The sequence below is a fragment of the Ornithorhynchus anatinus genome, chromosome 3 (genome assembly GCF_004115215.2).
Source record: "Ornithorhynchus anatinus isolate Pmale09 chromosome 3, mOrnAna1.pri.v4, whole genome shotgun sequence".
Taxonomy (NCBI): Eukaryota; Metazoa; Chordata; class Mammalia; order Monotremata; family Ornithorhynchidae; genus Ornithorhynchus; species Ornithorhynchus anatinus.
The window spans coordinates 84,598,445-84,614,557 of NC_041730.1; the positions used below are offsets into that span (position 1 = coordinate 84,598,445).

A 16,113-nucleotide genomic window follows, 5' to 3' on the forward strand; every position below is an offset into this window, starting at 1 on the left:
CTCAGAGGTTTAATCCCTATTTTATACATGAAGTAACTGAGGCACAGAGAAGTTCAGCTACTTGCCCAAGGTCAAACAGCAGATTAGCGGCAGAGCAGGCATTAGAATTCACAACCTGACAGCTGGGCCCATGGTCTTTCCACAGGGCCAGGCTACTTCCCATTTGTCTGTTGTGTTACCTCAGGCTTAACTTAACTTGTCTGTGCCTCAATTACCTTATTAGGAAAATGGGGATTAAATCCTCCTCCCTTTGACAAATTGTGAGCCTTGTGTGGGACAAGGCCTGTGTCCAACCAGATTATCTTGTATCTACCCTACTCCTGAGAACAATGCTGGACACACACTAAGTGCCTAAATATAAAAAAAAAATAGTGAGAGTAGTAATAGCATTTATTAAATGCTTACTGTGTGCAGGGCATTTTGCTTAGTAGGAAAGGATATGTACGAAAGATTTTTATGAAAATATGCTAACTAGTTGTTATCCATATCCACAGTGAACCAACCCAGAAGAAACATAAAAAGTTGCACAGGAGAGGGTTTGGTTGAGCCTAAGGAAGGTTTAGAATACAAACCACCAAAACAAGCTATCGTGTGAGGTTGTGGAACCCCCACTCAGGAGATCTTGAAGAAGAGTGGTGATAATCTCTCCTAAATGGCTTGACCCTTCACTATATTTATCTGTTTACTTATTAATTATTTATCTCCACTCAAACTCTTTTAATTATTGAACATTTGGCAGCTTTGATACTTTCCACATTAGACTGTAAACTCCTTGAGTGCAGGGATCTTCCCTTTTACTTCTTCTGTTTGCCCTCAGGGTCCTAATCCGGTCTTCTGTCTCCAGTGGGTGCTAGGTTAGTAAATCAATTAATCAATGGTATTTATCGAACACCTAGTGCAATCCTCTGCACACAATAAGCTCTAGGGAGTTGACGATGTTTCCCTTGCCTTGAAACTGAGGGCTGGTCTGAAGGGGAAGCATGGCAGAGTTGCCAAGCTCCCTTTTAGGAGACGGAGGACCCAGATTAGAGTCCAGGCTGTGCCGCTAACATGACGAAGGACCGTGGGCCCGTCGCTTAACTTCTCTGTACTTTAGTTCCCTCATCTACAAAATGGGGATAATGCCACCTCCCACTACTACCTTCCTCCCAGGGTTGGTGTGAGAGCAAAAATGAGCTAACTAAAATAACAGCACTCTAAAAAACCAAGCTATCATGACCTCTCAGGGATCCTCCCACTCTAGAATATCTGAACCTTGAATCATTGAATCTCAGGAATTATTTCTCATCATGCAACAGGTGGGTCAAAGAATTTTAAATGCAGGTATAGAGATGACTTCTCTGGTTGCCACTACAATAATCTGATTGTGCAACTGATTCAAGTAATTAATGAAAATTCATAAAATTCAAAATTGGGTTGCCTCATAGTTCAATAGGACATTGAGGTTTGTCAGTCGGTAAGAGGTTGGTTTAGGATTTGTAGAAAACATGTAACCTGGGTGCAAGCTGCAAAACCTCAGTGCTTTTTTTCTTAGAAAATGGAAGTCTAAGACATCTCAAAATAAGGAAAGCAAAGCTACTTTCCTGGAATGTAAAGAGAACAGATTCCTGCAGAATGCCTGGGAGATTATAGCAAAATGTCACCAAGTTCTTGGTTTACTAAAAGTGAAAACCTAATTCTCTGAGGCGACCCAACTCTGCCCACTACTTTGCAGTAATTTACAGTCTTCCATTTTGGAAGACTCCAATCACTTGAGACTTAATTATATTTTCCAACTATAGGACAGCATATTTACTATGCTACAGTGAAGTTTTGACTAATTAAAATTAAACTGAATTGACAGAATGTGAGGGAATTATATTTTTCGAAGTTTAGCTAGATCCTTTGACAGCTCGTGAATTCCCAAAACGTGTCAATCTTCAGTTAGATATGGTTCTAGTGGAAAATGACTGCTTATATCTGAAGAAAATGGTGAGAATTAAGGGCAGAGAGAGGAAACACACTCTCACAGCTGCAAGAGTCGAGTGTAAACTGCCACAGGAGAGAGTTTGGTTGGACTCAAGGAACTTCTTCATGGGAAAGATTACCAAACCCCAACTACTGTGGGAAGTTGAATGGTCTCTGTCCTGGAAATGCCTAGGGGACGAACAGGAAGCTACCTGTGGAGGTGGCGTACTTGGGAAACAAGCCAAAAGAAAAGCCACAGCTGGAGGACACGCTAAAAGGGAGGAATATGGCAGTTGTGGAAGCTGCGCCTACACAGTTGTGGAAGCTGTGCCTAAATTTTCAGACATGGTGAGAACAAAGCTGTTGCTAAAATGAAAAGCTACACAAACATCTATTCTTAAAATTAAATTCCACTGGATGTAAACAAAATAATGCTATTCTCTGCTTACAATAATAAATTTCGGCCCTTGACATGAAGTCTCCATTCTTATATTTTTCTCATCTGGAAAATGGCGATTAAGTCTTTGAGCCCCATGTGGAACATGGACTGTGTCCAACCTAACTAGCTTGTATCTATCCCAGCGCTTAGTATGGTATCCGGCACACAAGTACTTAACAAATACCATTAAAAAAAGACAGCTTTCTATTGGTCTGAAACCCAGTATCGCCCTTAAGACAGTGACAGATTATTGCAGTGGGCCTTTTGATCTACTGAGAACTATCCCGAAGGCAGGTGATGTGTAACTTTACTAAAATTCGGAATCAGAATTGAAAATTTTACTTCACACTTGAATTTAAAAGAATAAAATAATTTTGCAAGCCGCTGACAAGACATCAGAATTGGTGTTCATTTTGTTTGACAAAGATTCATCTTGCTTTCCGCTATCAAGACTTCAGAATGGGTCCTGTTTTAGCAGATGAAGGTTTTCTAGTGTCCCTACACCAAAATTGTATCTCCTTTACTATGTATAGGCAAATTCTTAAAGCAGTCACCTATAATAAGCAGACAATAGTCCCTTTGACTTGGATGGAAAAAGGATGGGCTTGTGGGAAAGAAAGGGTATGGAAGATCAGCACAGAATATATGGCTCTTTTATTTTCCTCAGGAGATATTTACTAGGTACCTACCGCTTGTTTGGCTTTTTGAGTATATTCTGTTATTTCAGGACCACTTGGGAATCCTGTGGTCATTGGCTTTGGCCCTTTTAGAAAAGCCCCTTATTCAGGTATTAGTTCATAAACTAACAAATGTGATGTCAGTTCTATCATAACATGAGGCTTGCATTCCTGGAGAACACCGTGCCAAAGAAAACTCAGGTTATAGTATTCCTTCTGTCCAAAACTGGATGCCTGTGAAAATTATTTTTTCCACCACATCATTCAGAGGCTCATGGTCAGAAGGAGGATGCCTAATTCCTCAACTATGTTCAAGTCATAACACGTAGGGATGACCTACAATCTGGCAAAACTGATGGTGTATCAATTCTACTAGTTGAGAACCCAATATCTTAAGTAGACAATTACCCTGAACTAATTTTGTAAATAAATCAATACTACTGCCTTAGGATGCATTTGATCCTACTTTGGGATCTTAAAAAGGAGACAAGAGAAGAAAAGCAGTCTGCATTATTAGGAGCAAAAAAAGCACAACCATCTTAACCTGGGGAAGGGTTTGGGCGGTGGGGTGGGGGGGCAGCTGGAGGGCTGCCAGTATCCACACCCATGGAAACTCGGTATGTATCAATCAATCAATCAATCAATGGTATTTATTGAGAGCTTACTGGGTACAGAACATTGAATTACACACTTGGAAGAGTACAATCTAACAGAGTAGATAAACATGAGGGAGACAGATATTAATATAAATTACAGATCCATACGAAAGTAGTGTGGGGCTGAGAGTGGGGTAAACATATAAATTCAAGTGCAAGGGTGACAAAGAAGAGAGAGGGAGTAGGGGAAATGAGGGCTTAGTCAGGGAAGGTCTCTTGGAAGAGATGTGTTTTAAATAAAGCTTTGAAGGTGGGGAGAATGGTGGTCTATCAAATATGAAGGGAGAGGGAGCTCAAGGTCAGAGGCAGGATGTGGGTGAGAGATCGACAGAGATAGAGAAGATTGAGGTCATGGTTGACATTAGAGAGGCAAAGTGAGCATGCTGGGCTGTAGGAACTCAGTGAGGTAAGGTAGGAGAGGGCGAGCTGATTGAGTTGTTTAAAGCCGATGGTAAGGAGGTGGGTGGGCAACCCCTGGAGGCTCTTGAGGAGTGGGGAAATGGAATGAATAATTTTTTAGAAAAATGATCAGCAAATGAGGTATGGACCGACTCTAGGCTGATCTGGCAGAGTGGTGAAAAATTCTAACCCACTTCACAGTCTACAAACTCCCCAATTCGTATTTTCCTAAAGCATACCCATTTCGCCCCACTAAAAAATTAGAAGAGCTCAAAAAAGCTTGCGGTCATCTAACTTCAGCAGTTTATTTTTGCTACAGATCCTCTTTTTCCTCCCCATCTCCCTCCTCGGGTGCTTAAGATTTAGCTTTGGTGTGGTGCCGAAATTTAACTTTTCCTAAACTGCAGGGAAACTGGGGAGAGAGATGGTGAGGAAGGAGAGGATTTGTGGCTGGTACTAGTATGAGAGTGTAATGTTTAAAATGGATTGGTTTTGTGCCACTTAAGATTTCCTTTCCCAATTTACTGGTCCAAATTTGAGAAAAAGGCAATCTAAAGTGCTATTTAAGGTGTAACCCCACTCTCTGCCTGAACAATGAACTTCCCAAATGGGACAATACCTCTGGCCAGATCTGAAGTCACAATTGACAACCCCACCACTTTTCCCACCTTTCAAGGCCTCAACCATGGCATTATCCTTGACTCTTACCTCTCTTTCAATCATTACATTCAGTTGATCAACCAATCCTAACGTTCTTCCTTCTATCTTTCCAAATGGCCACTACGCTGGTCCAAGGACTTGCCATCATGCCAGCATCAGCTGATTAGCTGATCTCCAGTCATTCCCCACTCAGTCAGTCCTTCACTCAATTGCCCGGATCATTTTCCTAAAACCTCATATGGCATACACCTCCCCACTTCTCTATAATATTCAGTAGTTGGCCATCCCTCTGTGCATCAATCAGAAGCTCCTTAACAGAGCTGCCTAATGGTAAGAGCACGGGTGAATAAAGGGTGCAACTCCAAGTGCAAGGACAACAGAGAAGGGAGTGGAAGAGGCGGAAATGAGGGCTTAGTTGGGGATCATTCCTATAGTTTGTTACCAACAAGTGAGACCACAAGTGTAAGAGATGGAAAGTCACAAGGCGGAGCTTTTAGTGTTCTCTTCTGAATCTGAAGCTGCCCAGTAGTGCTGCTTTCATACAGCTGCTGCTCACCAATGAGGATCGTTCCTTCTCCTCAGAGAAGGTGGAAAGAGGAAAATTGCAAACTGAGTGGCTTCAGTTTAATGTGTACCTCACTACGCCGAAAACCTGTGAGCAGGGCAACTGTCTACCAACTCTGTTTTGCTCTATTCTCCCAAGCACTTAGTGTGGTGATCTTCACACAGTAAGAGGTACAATACCACTGACTGATTGATTCAGGACAGTTCTACTTGGATGTCCCACCGACACCTCAAATTTAACGTCGAAAACTCAACTCCTTATCTTCCTTATCAACCCTGTCCTACTCTTGACTTTCCCAACACTGACAACAACACCACCATCCCTGTCTCACAAGCCTGTTCGTAACCTTGGCATTATCCTCGACTCATCTCTCTCAGTCAACCCACGTATTAAATTTGTCACCAAATCCTGTCATTTCTACACCGCTAAAATCCATCCTTTCCTCTCCATCCAAACTGTTACTAAGACGATCCAGGCACTTATATCCCACCTTGACTACTGCATCTGTCTCCTCACTGACTTTCTTGCCTCTTGTCTCTTTCTACCCTAGACCACACTGCTGCCCAGGTCATTTTTCAACAAAACCATTCAGTCTGTGTCTTCCTCACTCTTCAAGGATCTCGAGTGGTTGCCCATCCTCCTCCACATCAAAGAGAAACTCCTCACCACTGTCTTTAAAGCACTCAATCACCTTGCCACTTCCTATCTTACCACGCTGATTTCCTACTATAACCCAGCCCACATACTTAACTCCTCTAACACAAATCTAACTCACTGCATCTCGATCTCATCTCTCTCACTCTTGATTCTGCTGTCAACTCTACTGTCACCTTACTGACCCCCTGGGGAAGCACCAACTCTCAAAATAGGCATAACCTCAGAGGCCGCCTGTGGAGTTTCAGGATTACATATTTTTTGAGTGTCCGGGGTAATTTGCAGGGTTTCTATTTTTAATTCATGTAAAAATCTGGTATCAATGCAAGGGAAAAAAATCCAGGTTTTTTTTTTACTTTTCATGATTCACAAACATCATTTACATAACAATTATTTCTTCAATGATATTCCTTTCCAGCATTTGAAAATGACAAACATGGCTCAATGGAACACTCACCATCATAACTACTTTTGACATGAACACTACCGCTGAGACTGCCTTGTTTAATTAACAGGGTCAGTTTCGAGCATCAATCTAAACTTTAACAAGGGCCAAATCTTGATTTAGAATAGCAGTGAAAAGAATTAAGCCCATCACAAAAAATAAGTACAAACTTATCAAAGACACCAGATACACTGAAAGGAAATTTCCCAGAAAAACACAAAAATATTCAAACACAATAACTTTCCAGCATCATATTCCAAAATAATGTTAATCTAGAGAAGCAGTGTGACCTAGTGGATAAGAACACAGGCCTGGGAGTCAGAAGGATCTGGGTTCTAATCTTGGATCTGTTACTTATCTGCTGTGGGACCTTGGGCAAGTCATTTCACTTCTTTGTGCCTCATTTCCCTTATTTGTAAAATGGGGATTAAGAGTGTGAGCCCCATGTGGAACAAGGACTGTGCCCAATGTGACTAGCTTGTATCTACCCCAGTGCTTAGTACAGTGCCTGGTACATAGTAAGGGTTTAACAAATGCCACTATATTGAAAATTACCTTAAGTCTACTTCAGTTAACGACTGAATAATTATGTTGGATTCATAAATTGCCTCAAGTTTACTGAATATTTAAAAATACTGGCAGAAACTTCAACTTTTTCAAATTAACCTTTGCTGCATTTGGGGGCAGGTCACAAGTTTTAATTTTTAAAAATGACTCAGATATAGCCATATTAAATTGGGTAAAATTCAAACTTTCTACTATATTCCCAGTCATGGCTGTGTGGCTCCAAAAGAGTTTATTCCGTTTGGAAGTAAAAGGCTGCTTACTGGTGATGCATTAATACTTAGCACTTGGTCTCAAAAATGATTTAGCCTAATCACATGGAATCCTAAACCAATTACAATGAGCGTTCATTATTCCAACATCATTCATTCAATAGTATTTATTGAGCGCTTACCATGTGCAGAGCACTGTACTAAGCACTTGGAATGTACAATTCGGCAACAGATAGAGACAATCCCTGCCCAGTGACGGGCTCCCAGTCTAATCACGGGCTTACAGTCTAATCATGAAGGGCAAGAGTGTACACTTATTCCAATTAAGGAACACCTATAGGCTGCTTGGAATTCTAAATCATTTTCTAATCCAGAAATTAATAAATCATACTAACTTAACCTGCTTTTCAAATATAATTTATCTGTCCAATACCGTTTGTGCAAGGCAGGAAGCTGTTTAATATTATCATCCTAATTTTAAAGACAGGCAAAGAAATCGGCTGCAAATTCTGTGAGTGAGTAAAAGTACTGATGCCAGAAAACTCTCTCCCCAAGTATTGGCTTCCAACCAGCGTACTACCACAAGTCAGATGCCTCTGACGCTTCAAGAATTCTGAGGGCCCGCCATCCTAGACTTCAATGATGTCATCCCATCCTTAGTGTCTATACATTTAAATGCATAACCACTCTAAGATCTTGTAAATACCTCCATTCACCTTATCCTGTGACTACCACTCCCAAAAGGGGACAAACTTATTTCATGAACACAGGGATCGGAGCAGGGACCTGGCAGTCGGAGGAACTGGGTTTTAATTCCAGCACTGCAAGGTACCTGCTGTGTGATCTTGGGCAAGTCACTTAGCTTCTCTATGCCTCAGTTTCCTCATCTATAAAATGAGGATGTAATTCCTGCTCTCCCTCTTACTTAGACTGTGAGCCCCATGTGGGACTTGATTATCTAGTATGTACCCCAGTGCTTAATACAGTGTTTAGCACATAGTAAGTGCTTAATAAATACCACAATTACTATTCTTCTTCTTCTTCTTCTTATTATTATTATTAATAAACCCTTCAGTACTATGATGCTATGATTTTAGGAATGGCCTTGGGGCCTACACATCCTCCATCATGTTGCTTCTAGCCTTAACATAAATCAAACCAGTGCTTAGAACAGTGCTTGGCACGTAGTAAGCGCTTAACAAATGCCATCATTATTATAAGGGACTTTTTTACCCATTAAAACCCTGCTGTGAACATCCGTCACCCCACCTGATCTACCCAATCCTTCTCATGGGTTGGGTGTTCCCCAAGAAAGGTTGGAAAGCCCAATCCCGAAGGGAACACTGAAGAAAAATTAATTCCTTTTGACCAAAGTCTTTAAAACCCCATAACTGAGTTGAACATTGATGGATTCAGGAAGTATCCGAGAAGCTGGGTTTGACCTGATTAACTGGGTCAGACTGAGTCCTGCCCGATTAACCTGTATCTACCCCAGTGCTTAGAAAACTGCTTGATGCATATCAAGCGTTTGGATGCCGTAATTATTAATTATTAAGCTAATACTTATGTTTAGAAATGCAAGTGGAGTGATGTGCCAGAATGCAATTATTTATTAAGGCCAAGGTCTTGGCTCGTTTCGTTCAAAGAAGTCCAGGTTTGTTGGGAGAAAGGGTCACTGGTCACAGTGGGAGATCACTTTGATTGCCATCAGTTCTTGTACAATCTGTGGTGATAAGGGAAGGAAATTTTTTTTTTCATTATTTACCTCAATAATATCCGCTAGCAGAGAGTTCCACAAGTTAGTTATGATAATAATCAATGAACAGGTCATATCCTGGGGAGTAAGGCTTTGCTGGGTGGAGTTGCCCTAAAATGGAAGTGACGGTCAATACTTTGCTCCCTCCCAGTCATTACCCCCTCAGGAAATACTCTGCAATACTCCCACTTTTGTTTTTTACAATACATCTGGATATTTTGTTTGTCTTTTAGGGGAAATTCCATTCCAATTCAGATTCCCAAATATCTGGATGCCCAAAAGTTAACTAGATTGTATCTTCTGTCAATAATTCATTCATTTTAGAGCCACCAGGATATTGGGCTCAGAGTGGATAATTCTATTCCCACTCACAAAATTATTTTGATACGCCATCTTCCAATCATCCAAAGTCTCAAGACACCGCAAACAACATCTCAGTAGCCAAACTTATGAAACATCTCCTCATGATATTCTTCCAGGATTCACCCTGACTTGGGTCACTCCATTTATTCCTCCAAATCCCACTTCGTTTATGCATATCTTTGTAACAGATGTGTCTCTAGATTTTTGCATTTGGTATTCTATGCCTCTGTCACTTGACTTTTGCTCTTACTTGAAGTCAGTGTCTACTTGTGGGCAGGGAAAGTGTCTACCAACTCTGCTGTACTGTACTCTCCCAAGTGTTTAGTACAGTGTTCTGCACACAGTAAGCACTAAATAAATATGACTGATTGATTTTACATTTTGTATTTGTTCTTGTTCTACCCCTCCCATTAGACTGTAAGGTCTCTGAGGGCTGTTTTAACTTTCCTCAGCATCTATCAAGATGCAACTGGAAGAATGCATTACAAATGATGGCACAGGGTTTTGAAAAAGACATTACTAGGGTCTCCATTATCCTGAAGACTTTCGGTCTCTTCTACAATACTCATCTTTTCTGCAGACATTTCTTTTTAATATCAGAAGAATGCACCTTTTGAGGAAATATCAAAATGCTGTGATTCTTATTTCAAAAAAGACACTCTGTTCTGCCAATCATATAATAATGTTGGTATTTGTTAAGCGCTTACTATGTGCAGAGCACTGTTCTAAGCGCTGGGGTAGATACAGCGTAATCAGGTTGTCCCACGTGAGGCTCACAGTTAATCCCCATTTTACAGATGAGGGAACTGAGGCACAGAGAAGTTAAGTGACTTGCCCACAGTCACACAGCTGACATGTGGCAGAGCCAGGAGTCGAACTCATGACCTCTGACTCCAAAGCCCAGGCTCTTTTCACTGAGCCACACTGCATATATTATTATAAAATGATACTGTTTCTGACAGAACAAAATAGTTCCATTAACACCTACATCTCATTTTTTGGTGTCACAAATGCCCAGGAATTTTATGCTGAACCCTTGAACAACGTGATGAAAGCATTTAGTAAACACATGACTGCACTTTTGCTTTGATGTTCCTCTGAGAGAATGGAAACCAATAATCGCCAGCATTTATCATCTAAGCTATATGGCTGAATATATCAGAGCGCTCCTACGCAATTCTGCAACGCTGAGATGCTTAATAAAAATGAAAATGTCACTATGAGCTCCCGGTGCCATTTATTATTTGCATTTAGCATTCACATAGATTGTAAAAAAAAATCACACTGTAAAACATTTATGGCCTTAATCTTCACTGCATCCTTGAAAAGACAGTGCCTTCAATCAACCCTTAATGTAAGCTGAACATACATGCCAGATTTCAAAAAATCGATGAATGTCTTGCATTGATGTAAGTATGAGTTAACTTTTTAAAAGAATAGTTTACACAGAGGGCAATATATTTAGCAGTGGCTTTTCAAATTAGTATTTTTATTTTTATAAGGCCTGTTTCACAGCAACTCTCTGAAACCCTCAGTCAAGTTCAAACTCTCTGCTCTATTAACTTTGGAAAAGACCACAATGTAAAAAATTAATTAAAAGATATCACTGAGGTTTTTAAAATCAGGAAAATTTACTGATTCACTCAATCACCCCACTTCTGCATAACATTTGTACCCTTAAAGCAAGGTGGGGGGGGCTATTACAGGGGCTCATATAAGAATTGAGTTTAGCAATAAGGGGAGCAGGAGGAAAAAAAGGAAGAAAGGAAAAGAAAGGTAAGAAGCCACTTGAAAAGATATCCCTCACTTCCGTTATACACACAAGTGCTGTGTTCAGTAAGCATTCGATGAATTAGTCTCCCCCTCCTCCCCCTCCCCCACCATCCTTCTCCATTTCTACCCCAGGAGGACACCTATTTCGATAAAGTCACTCAAGTCACTCCCCATTCCTTGACAGGAGCCAAGGGATCATCCACGATCCTGCTCCTCTTCCCACTCCGGGGTGCAGTTTTTCAAAGGAGAAACTCCCCTGTTCCAAAAGGTACCGGTACCATCAGTATCCCCACCTGGCATCACTATCACTGTTCACAATTACTTGGTATGACAAAGAATCTGACATTTCCTCCTCAAAAATCAGAATGAGGAAATTATGTGGTGGAGGCAACGAGGCGAGTAAATACAATATTTAACAGACCTGAATGAGAGCTGTGATGTTTCACTGCATGGAAAATCATTTCTACTGTTTCTCCCACTGGCTTATTGCTACCAAAATCTCCCAACTAGCAGAATGCAGGCTCACACACAATTTTAATTGGATTTTTATTTCCAGTAATTGATATGCCCTTCTTGTGCTTATGGAATATAAATTGGCTCCGGGGTCTCGGGGAAAGTAATTTTCAGATATAAATACTAAAACACTTCACATATCACTAAAACTAAGCTCCCCGGTGACTGAATTGTCAATACAGAGAAATCTCAGTGGGCTGCTTGAAAGAAAGGGCTTGCACTTTTTCCAATAGTCTATTTCCAAGTTATCAGCACACTTATTTCCTTTTATGGTATTTGTTAAGTGCTTACTATGTGTCAAGCACTCTAAGCACTGGGGTAGATATAAATTAACCAAGTGGGACAGAGTCCCTGTCCCACATGAGGTTCCCAGCCTTAGTAGGAGGGAGATCAGATATTTCATCCCCATTTTACAGATGAGTCAACTGAGGAAAAAGTGACTTGCCCAAGGTCACACAGCAAACAATTGGAGGAGCAGAGTTTAGAACTCAGGTTCTCTGACTTTTAGACTTAAACTCTTTGCACTAGGTCATTCTGTTTTCTTTTGAAGGAGGAAAAAAACCCCTCATCCACAAAAAAAGGACTCAGAACCCCACAGTTCCATGCTGACTCTTTTCTCCTTTTTCTTTTTGCAGAATAGAGAATAGGAGACCACATTGACACCAGTCCAAGGCCTCATTTCCTAACCTTTCCTTTAATATTTGCTGAAGCCAGGCTGGCTGGAAAGTGAAAAACATCATGCTGTCTGTGGCAGGTCTCTAAGCTTTGCTTTCTTTCATTTTTTTCTACAGTAAATTTTCTGCAACCAAGGCATCTCAAATTAAAATGATAAATCATTTCAGGATAAAATGAAAGCCATAAATCAGGCCAGTAAACAAAGCAAGTAATTAAAAATGTGTATCAAACAAAATTAAGGTGTAAAGAGTAGAATTTGTCTTGTTGCATGTTTGTGGTCATAGTGATTTGCTATAGAAAAAGACTTACTAGGTAATGTCTTGTTGCATCTTTTCTGTCATAGTGATTTGCTGTAGAAAAAGACTTATTGTAATTTAAAATGCCTGTAAATAACACCTCGGGGCTGAGAGGATTACTTGGAGGCAAACCAAAAGTGAGTGTCTTCCAACGATTCTTTGGTCTTTATGCTTGTCAAATATCAGCAGCTGATTTCACTCCCAGTCTCCCAGCCTCACCAGTGCTTACCAACATTTTTGCACATTTAATTTTTTTCACCTTGTGGAATCCAACAGGCTCTCTAAATTGCCTTAGCATTTCAACCAATGGTATTTATTGAGCACTTACTATGTGCAGGGCATTCATTCAATAGTATTTATTGAGCACTTTCTATGTGCAGAGCACTGTACTAAGCGCTTGAGCACTGTACTTAGTGTCTGGGAGAGTACAATGCAACAGAGTTAGCAGACAGGTTCCCAGCCCATTTTCATTGCTTTCCAGGTCAGACCAGAAGGAAATACAGTACAATAGAACTAACTGGGGCAAAACTAGCTGTGACACCCATTATTTCCCGAGCCCTGGCAAAATCAGGCTCGGCTAGCTCAGTCACACAAGCTCTCCATTTGGTCTGGACAGCCAAGCTAATTTTCAATAATCAGAACTAGCCTCAATTCAGATAAACGGCCAATTTAGATAACGGCTCAACAGTAATAAAAGTTTATCTAACGTGTGCAGCACTTCAATCAGTTTAATCACTGGGCTAGGGAGTAGGAAAGAGCCCAAATCTCCACACCCAATAAAATTAGCCTTTTCGGGAGTTACTGTCCTTTCCCAATATCCCACTGACCAGCAGATGCATTTGCTGTTCACAGTTAATGATGCAACTGCTAAAAATGTAAAAGTAAAAATGTGGTGATATGAATTTTATTAATTTGGGAAGTGAAAAAGGAAAAACACCTTTTGGAAACTGCAACTTATTTTTTTCAAAGGGAGAGAACAATGTTGTTTCTTCCAAGCACTTACAGTCTATTTTGCTTCTTAAACCAGTGATGCATCCACTTGCTTTCAGTCCTCATAAAGCTGTTCATGATCCTAAAAACTGCCTATTAATGGATGGGGAACTGTACATCAAAGGTGCCTGATGGGTATCGTGATGACCCAAGCTGGTACTGGATCAAATTGAAAGGGTAGTAAGACAAGTTTTGCATGAGGCCCAAATGGATTTACTGCTAAGATGTTGATCCTGGTCTCCCTGAACTTTTGGTTAAATTTCTCCAGGGTCTAGCAACTGAATAATGTCACTATAGGAATCCCCCTCCCTTTCTTTTTAAATGGCATTTGTTAAGCGCTTACTATGTGCAAGGCACTGTACTAAGCGCTGGGCGAGATAAAAGCTAATTAGGTTGGACACAGTCCATGTTCCACTTGGGACTCTGTCTTTATCTGCATTTTGCAGGTGAGGGAACTGAGGTACAGAGAAGTGAAGTGACTTGCCAAAGGTTACCCAGCAGATAAGTGGCAGGGCTGAGAATAGAACCCGGGTCCTCTGATCCCAGACCTGTGCTCTTTCCACTAGGCAATGCTGCTTCCCAAATGATGACCCAAATGAAAATTCTGGCAAAAAACTCTAGACTGCAAAATCCTTGTGGGCAGGGAATGTGTCTACCAAGTCTATCATACTGTCCTCTCCCAAGCGCTCGGTACAGTGTTCTGCAAACAGTAGGTGCTCAATTAATATGACTGAATGATTCTAGCTGCCCTGCAAACCTCCTGACTGCAACTGCTCCAAGGATGGCGACTGCCACTGAAAGCAAAGATTTCACGTGCCTTTGGAAAGTCAGGTCAGCCAGGGAAATCAACCAAATGGGCAATAGACAGTCATTTCAGCTGCAAGCCTTTCCAAAGAGGTGGAATTTGTCATCAAATGTTGGTGGCAGGTGGAAACTTCTGTGGGCAATAAGAGGCTAAAAGTCTGATCCCATCTGGGTGTGAATGGGTGATCCACAAAAAAAATGCCCCTCGCCGCCCCCCCGCCCCGCCCCCGCCCAACTCCATCCTCCTGGCAGTGAGACAGGTGAAAGTGAAGCACAGTGAGGTTAGCACTAGAGGAGCAAAGTGTGCGAGCTGGGTTGTAGAAGGAAAATAGCAAGGTAAAGTAGGAGGGGGCAAGGGGGTGGAGTGCTTTAAAGCCAATAGTGAGGACTTTCTATTTGATGAGGTGGATGAGCAACCACTGGAGTTTTTTGAGAAGCGGGGTGACACGTCCTGAATGCTTTTGGAGAAAAATGATCCGGGCAGCAGAGTGAAGTATGGACTGGAGTGGGGAGAGACAGGAGGCTGGGAAGTCAGCAAGGGGGTGGGATAGGATAAGTGACTGCAATAACGTGGTAGCAGTTTGGATGAGGAGGAAAAGTTGGATTTTAGTGAAGTTGAGAAGGTGGGACCCAAAGGATTCAGTCATATCCGACAGATGATCACTCTCTCCACCTTCAAGGCCTTAGTAAAAGTACTTCTCTTCCAATAGGCCTTCCCCCAACTAAACCCTCATTTCCTTTTCTCCCACTCTCTTCTGCACTAGGATTTGCACCCTTTATTTACCCCTTCCCCAAGCCCCATAACTCTTAAGTAAATATCCCTAATTTTATTTTTATTAATGTCTATCTCCCCGTCTAGACTGTAAGTTCACTGTGGGCAGGGAGTATATCCACCAACTCTGTTGTACTGAAAAATCCTAAGAGCTTAGTACAGCAATCTGCACACTGTAAGCACTGAATAAATCTGACTGATATTATCATCATCATCATCAGCCTTTTATTAGCTCGTTGTTGCCAGGGAATGTGTCTATTGTTACCTTGTACTCTCCCAAGCGCTTAGTAGAGCTTTCCACACAATAAGCACTCAATAAATTCGATAAAGAATGGTTTTGTTCACGCCAGATCCAAGCACCTGCTGCATGATGAACGGAAAGGGGGCACATGCAAGCCAGATGGGCAAAATCAATGATTTCAAAGTACAGTGAAGCCCAGGCTCAAGCACTGATAACTGCAATGGATTACCAGGAGATCCCTGCAGCAGAAACGACCAGAGCCCCTCTCGGGCAGCAGTAGGGAGAGTTTGCTCCCTCTGAGCAATGGCTTGGAAAAAATTGGGATAATGAGAGGTACAAATTAACCCTTTTTATAGACACGTAATCTGGAAGTTCATCAGGCACTGGGTTTTACAGCCACACACAAACGTAGGGAAAGGATCTCACTAAAAATAGCATCTTCTTCGGAAACAAGGACAATGATATATAATCACCTGTTCACGCTACAAGTGGAGAAAAATAAAAAATCTGTTTCTATAATTGCATAATCTGTTTCTATAATTGTATTTGTCAGACTAACATTTATATCTTTCTACTGGCTAATTTAGATGATTGTGGTGTTTGTTAAGTGCTTACTATATGCCAAGCACTTTACTAAGCACTGGAGTAGATATAAGATAGTCAGGTCAGACAAAGTCCTTGTCCCTCATGGGGCTCAAAGACTAAGTAGAAG

General features: G+C 41.3%; 1 protein-coding gene and 1 non-coding gene across 2 annotated transcripts in view; one reads left to right on the top strand and one right to left on the bottom strand.

Annotated features, from left to right (window-relative positions):
• The window catches only part of MCU (mitochondrial calcium uniporter), a 177,472-nt gene that overhangs the window by 84,523 nt on the left and 76,836 nt on the right, over positions 1-16,113 (bottom strand). The window lies entirely within an intron of this gene.
• LOC114810819 lies at positions 5,180-5,396 on the top strand. The gene has a single exon (XR_003758510.1). It is a non-coding gene; the product is annotated as a small nucleolar RNA U3 (small nucleolar RNA).